General features: G+C 38.2%; 1 non-coding gene across 1 annotated transcript; it reads right to left on the bottom strand.

Annotated features, from left to right (window-relative positions):
* Positions 1-569: 569 nt before the first annotated feature.
* Positions 570-688, bottom strand: LOC147487786 (5S ribosomal RNA). The gene has a single exon (XR_015203410.1). It is a non-coding gene; the product is annotated as a 5S ribosomal RNA (ribosomal RNA).
* Between the last annotated feature and the right edge of the window lie 5,770 nt (positions 689-6,458).

A 6,458-nucleotide genomic window follows, 5' to 3' on the forward strand; every position in this document is an offset into this window, starting at 1 on the left:
GCAATGATTTGCTTATGCTAAACCAAGCAAAGATAAAAACCAAACTCGATCTCAAATTCTTTCAAAACCCAATCTCAACCATAAAATCAAAGTACATCGGCGAAATAAATCCAATCCCAAACAATCAACGGTGTCCGCCCCATAGAGAATGGATTGTTTAAACAAAACAGCCATTACCAGATTTCTCCTCGTTGGTTTCCATCCAAGACGCAGAATCAAGCCCCAAACTTTAACAAGTTCTACCTCCAGATCCACACTCTACTCAATTCCAACCTCTAAGTCCAACCACAATAATGGAACAATGCTTTGTCACAACTCGAATTCCTTATGGCTACTACTGATCATAAGGAATCAAACCTAGCTCTCAACCCATGTCTTTGACAAACAGCACCTTGACAACCATAAAGCTTTCCCATCCAAAAAACCAGTCGAGCAACCCTCAGAAGGAAGATGAGAAGAAGAAGAGAAGAAGAAGACTTCCGGCGACGGTGCCTTAAGAGGCAGCCGCCGCCGGTGATTGACTGATTATAGGGTTTTAGGCTATGGCTTTTTCCCTTAATTCTAAAATAGGGGTGCAACACGAGGACTTCCCAGGAGGTCACCCATCCTAGTACTACTCTCGCCCAAGCACGCTTAACTGCGGAGTTCTGATGGGATCCGGTGCATTAGTGCTGGTATGATCGCACCCAAAGCACAATTAGGTTCACCTTTTGTTTTTTTGATAGAGGGCATATACCTAAAACCAATCTAATTCTAACTTCGACTTCTGCCTACAGGGCCATAGTAACCGCTGGTGGGCTTCAGTTTTTGGGTTTTCAAGTTTTTCGTCCAACACCGAACACAAGTGGGTTAGGCTGAGTCCAATGGCTCTCTATCCCTCTAAAAGTAGTGTTAAAGTCAATAAAGTAGAGCTAAAATCAACAAAATAGAGCTAAAAGTCAATAAAGTAGAGCTAAAATCAACAAAATAGAGCTAAAGTCAAAGGATTTTACTCTCTATCTCTATTTTACTCTATATATTTAACACTACTTTTAGAGGGATAGAGAGCCATTGGACTCAGCCTAATAGCTAATTTTTGGCGAGAAAATAAAAAACTGAAACCACAGGACATCACTTACGCAGTGACTTGTTTTTTTCTACATTTAACATCACTTTTAAAAGCGATTTCATATTTTCTAATTTTCAAATCGTTTTTAAAGTGATCTTAAAACACTAAACCACATCATAAATTCAAATCAGTTTTAAAAGTGATGTTGTACACCTATTACTAAGTCACTTTCAGTAAAAGTGACTTTAAAACAAATTTACACTGATTTAATAACATCACTTCTACAACAAGTGATGTCAAATATTAGGTACAACATCACACTCATAAAAGTGATCTTAAAAAAGTGATGTTGTATCATAAAATTGTTGTAGTGATGTCAAGACAAAAACCACTCTGATTTTTCCGCTCAAGTTTCGCTACTCCAGTGCGCAGTTGGCACACTTTACCTTACAATCTCAATGACACACAAGGAAACCGGGTTCGATCAAGCACATCTGCCACTTACTATCGCACTAACTTATTCCTAATTGAGCTAGAGGTCTTTATTAGGTGTTACGGGGATTAGGAGATGGTTTAAGAAGGAAGGAAATGGATATTCAAAAATGACAAGTCTGAGATAATAGGGTATTCATATTACGTAACTAGTGAAACCCTTGTTCTTTTGCTTCTACACTTTGTTTCCATCCTTAGCCTTTTTATTTTGGCTTTTTGACTCCTTTTATTCTATTTTTGGAGTTTTTATTTTTTTTTTTTTTTTACTTTTCTTTTCTTTTCTTTGGATGGAAACTTCTTTTCTTTTTCTTTTCTGAAGCAACTAACTGATTTTTGTTTACACAGGTTTTTCCTTTCTTTTTTCTTCACTCATCCTATTCTCAGACTCATTCTATAATGGGTAGGTTGATTTTATATTTTGTTTTGTTTTGTAACAGGGTAAAGGATTTGCGGTTTATGAAAGGCTAAAAAAAGGCTCAAAGGGGCGACTAGTGGAAAATAATTCATAGGTTTAAATTTCTGGCTATATCGATCCAAAGAGGGCCTAAATTATCGCTTAGGATATGGTATAGTGATCAAGTAAGTGGACGTGTGATTTCTCTATCTGGATTTTACTTCTCCCTTGTGTCATTCTCAAATGTTTCACTCATATAAGGCTTTAGGCTATATTCCCACAGGATTTGTAGAATAAGTACTCTAGCTTAGATTTCAAAAACTTACTGCCAAACAATCATAGATACTCATGTAATATATTTATAGATAGATGCAAAGATTATTACCTAGCTACATATTAACCTAAGTTTCTAAAAACTATTCTCATGCAAAAGCTATGTGAGACTTCTAGATTATTGAGAGCATAGAGAAAGAAAACAATACCAATATTCCTAAGTGTATAGCATAACTTTTTATTTATATTTTTGTATTTTTTTTTGAATTTTTACTAGAAAATAAGTGCATATTTTACATATCTATATCCTAACAGATGCCTTAATTACACGTGTTTCTATCCCCCCCCCCCCCAAACAAGAAGCATGTTTTGTCCTCAAAGTATTGAAATAAAAATGGTATAAAAATACCATGAAAATGCGTGAAATTCTGGAACATCTGCAAAACAAGGTTAAAACATACTAATATAGCAAAAGAAAAACAGACGCAACTCTATAGGAGTTCCACCCGTTATGGGGTTAGAATAAGTAAATTGCTTGGGATATAAGCAGACACTAACTGAAATAAAAACTTACCTTAACTCCCGTGTTTAAGCGTCATCCTCCTCATCTTCCTCTTCATCCTTTTCATAGGACCAAGGCTCTTTTGCGTCCTGCCACGCTATAATAACTTGCCAAGCCCTTCGTCGTTTGTCATCCACCCGTGCTAATTTGTCTAGTGTGACTTGGTTTGATGGGGTGTAAGGAGCAACCAAATGAGGTTGCACCTGCCAACCTAGCCAAGTCATAACTCGAAAGAAACGAACCACGTAATTGGTGGGTCTCATGACTTCAACCCTTTTCCAATCCGTGAACTGAGTACAGAATTTAGGTAAACAACTGCATATAATGCGGCAAACCAAAACAGGCATAAGAAGATACTTATGCCTCATACTTTGGGCTCTCTTAAGACTAGCCACTAATACTCGAGGAATGTCATATCGACGACGTCCCTCAGCTAAAGCAAGGAAAACATCACCATCGATACTATTTGCAGAAGTCAACTGTCACTCCCCTAAAATATTCATCATGATGAATAACATGGTGGTGCCTACATTCAAGGACAGCCTACCAAGACTTACTGAATATGTATAGTCATAGAGGTATGCATTATCGGTCATATATCCCCACGTGTACATAGGGTCAGGCAAGGGCAATCCCGAAACTAACGTTACCAAAGACTTACTAAATTCCATTATCATGTCATTAATTGTGAGGGAAAATTTTTGTTCTCCGTCTTGGTTACAATAGAAAGTAATATTATTGTAGAAAAATGCAATAAGCTGAGGTGAATACGAGTCATCATCACTTACCAGTAGATGCCACCATCCTAACTGCAAGATCCTATCGCGGAACCAACCTCCATAAGTCTCGCTTCCCAACAAGTCTTTGAAAGACTGCTCCGGTATGACTGTAAGAGATGTCATCACAAAACTACTCTCTAGAACTGCTGCAAACGATCCTAGAACAACCCAAAAAAAATTGGAATTTTTTGTGCCTACCGAGGTCAGGGCATGGGGGGTGCTCAAACTATGCCTGGGTAGGGCGCAGGGTGCGCTCAGGTTATGATCGAGTTCCAGGCACTTAGGCGCAGGGCGCGCTCACTTTTAGCTTCGGATGGGCGCGGGGTGCGCTCTGGTCTAAATTAAGTAACAGGCACTTAGGCGTAGGGCGCACTCACTTTTTGCCTGGGATGGGCGCAGGTCGCACTTAGGTGAATTTTGAGTTACAGCTGGGCAAGCGTAGGTGGCGCTCAACTGAGGCGCAGACACACTCCGTGCAGCTTAAGTGCTGAAGTGAAGAAGAAAAAATGAAAAATTTAGGAGTGAAAGGTGAGAGATGAAAGTGAGATATGTGGGTTTTGTGTGGAGAATGAAGAAAGTTTATATAGGGTTTGGGTTTCCAAAACGAATCGGCAAGTAACTAAAAATCTTTAAGGTAATTGCCGGGAACAAAATATTTCCAAATCCGAAAACGGAAACAACCCATATTCTTTATTCCAAAACAAACCCAATATCTTTTAGGTTGAATTTAGGATAGTAACTAGTAATTTCATCCTACCACAAATGCACTATCCAAAATTCCCAAAACCATAATAAATTTTGGATCATATAAAAACCATGCTAAAAGAAATAATTCCCCCCAAACAATTCGAAGGTGAGATTGACACTAAAATCAACGATAATTTGAAAAGAACCAAATTATATTAAAATTCAAATTCAAATACAATTAACTAATGAATTCAAATATAATTACTGAATTCAAAATTTCCAAACTAATAAAACAATAAAACAAACAAAACAACATCAATCCATAAATTCCCTAAGTTAAGAAGGAGCATGAGATGAAGATGATCCCAAGCCATCCGGATTCGAAGACGACACTGCACTGCCTCCTCACGCAAGAAGAACCCCCCGGGTGGGAAGTGTTCAAGCATTTCTCTCGAAACTCTTCCATTTCTCCTTCATCTCTTCCTAACGCCATCCTCACACCATTAAAACATGTTACGATGTATGGTAGTCCATCATCATTTTCACAAATTGTATTAAGAGAACGCGATCTTCCATGAAGCACTAACATGCATCTCAGTAATTACATCCTCCAAAACATGTCGTGTCCCTCATCATCCCCGACTAAGTATCTTCCAAGACCCATCCAGGCAACTCCAAACTTTCTAAACACAACATATATGCTATGACAATTTCAAGTTTAATCATCAAACTCTCAAACTCATCATGATCTTTGTTATCAAAATAGGGAGAGGTGCAATACTCTTCCCAACTCCCTTAATCATATTAATCAAAAACTCGAGAATATAGAATTCATACTTCTGCTCCTGGAGTATCCATAGAACGAGAAGAGAGTTTAGACTGATGTCACTAACCTTCTCTTTTCCAGTGATATTCCTACCAATCCACTGAGCTACAACCAGCTGATTGGTTCGTAGAGACGACTGGCGAACACAATGCGAGCTTGCATTGTAGTTTCCTTCCAAAACCGTCGCGCTCATCAAAGGCTCGATCCCACCAAATTAGGATTCCTGCAATGTGACGTCTAGGCGGAATGCCTAAAATCACAGCCAGCAACCACCTAGATACTTTTCTCCTCATCCCAACCACCTTAACAAAAATTCTATTCCCGTCCAACTCCCTTTTTCTTATAGAAGTGTTCCACCAAATCGGAGTGGTACAAATCATCTGTCGAATACCACAACCTATTCCAATCCCTCCTAATCATCTCGTCACTGTAAAATGGCATGAAGCGGTCGGCCGTAAAAGCTTGTTCCGGCAAAATTCTCCATCTTTGCGCCATTAAAGTTTTGAAACGATTTGATGGTTTAAAAGCAATGTGGGGATGGAGTTGAAATCAAACTCACTTAAAGTTTGGGCGGTGGCGCGGTGGTGGTTCAAGTTTTTTTTTTTGAAATTTTACTATTTTGGTGGATGAAATCGATGGAGATGGTGGTGGGGATGTTGAGGAGGAGTTTTTGGAATGGGTTAAACTGTTGGCGTAGTGGTATTTAGGTTTTCATTTTTTTTTATGTTAGGGTTTTGAGTTGTTAATGGCAGAATATGGAGTGAGGAAGAAGAAGAACGCGATGCGTTCTTGGTTCGTACTGTTGACTTGGGCCCAAACCCAATCAAATTTGGAAATGCCCATTTTGTCCTCATGCACGCAAAATTTAAAATTGGGATTCTCGACTTGTTACCTGTCCGATTTTTGCGAGTGAGATATGGAAATGATCAGGAGAGAATTTCCAATCCAATGATCCATGAAACACTCTATTCAAACAGTGGGTGACATATAAGAAGATGGAAAACGCCTCGTAATGCATGTGTGACTTAAGTTATGTAAACGAATGAAATCTAAATTCATAGATAATGTCAACCCGAATCAAAATACGATTAAACGGTATAAGCAACAAAAATGGAAAGCTTAGCAATCACGGATAGAAAAACCAAGACCCCACCCCCAAACAAATTTTAGACAACAGAGATTAGAAAATTTATTTTAAACGTGGGTCTTTTAAAGTCAGATTCCCGAGACTTCCTAGATTACTATTTTTATGGTTTTGATATTTTTTACTTTTTATGAATAATATTTAATATAAGAAAACCAATAAAGCAATAAATGCATAATTCACACCATAGAGAAACATGACTTAAAAAATGAGAAAACATGAAAGAGTGGAAAATGTGAATTATGTGAAACGT

The sequence above is a fragment of the Coptis chinensis genome, chromosome 7, assembly GCF_015680905.1.
Source record: "Coptis chinensis isolate HL-2020 chromosome 7, ASM1568090v1, whole genome shotgun sequence".
Classification (NCBI taxonomy): Eukaryota; Viridiplantae; Streptophyta; class Magnoliopsida; order Ranunculales; family Ranunculaceae; genus Coptis; species Coptis chinensis.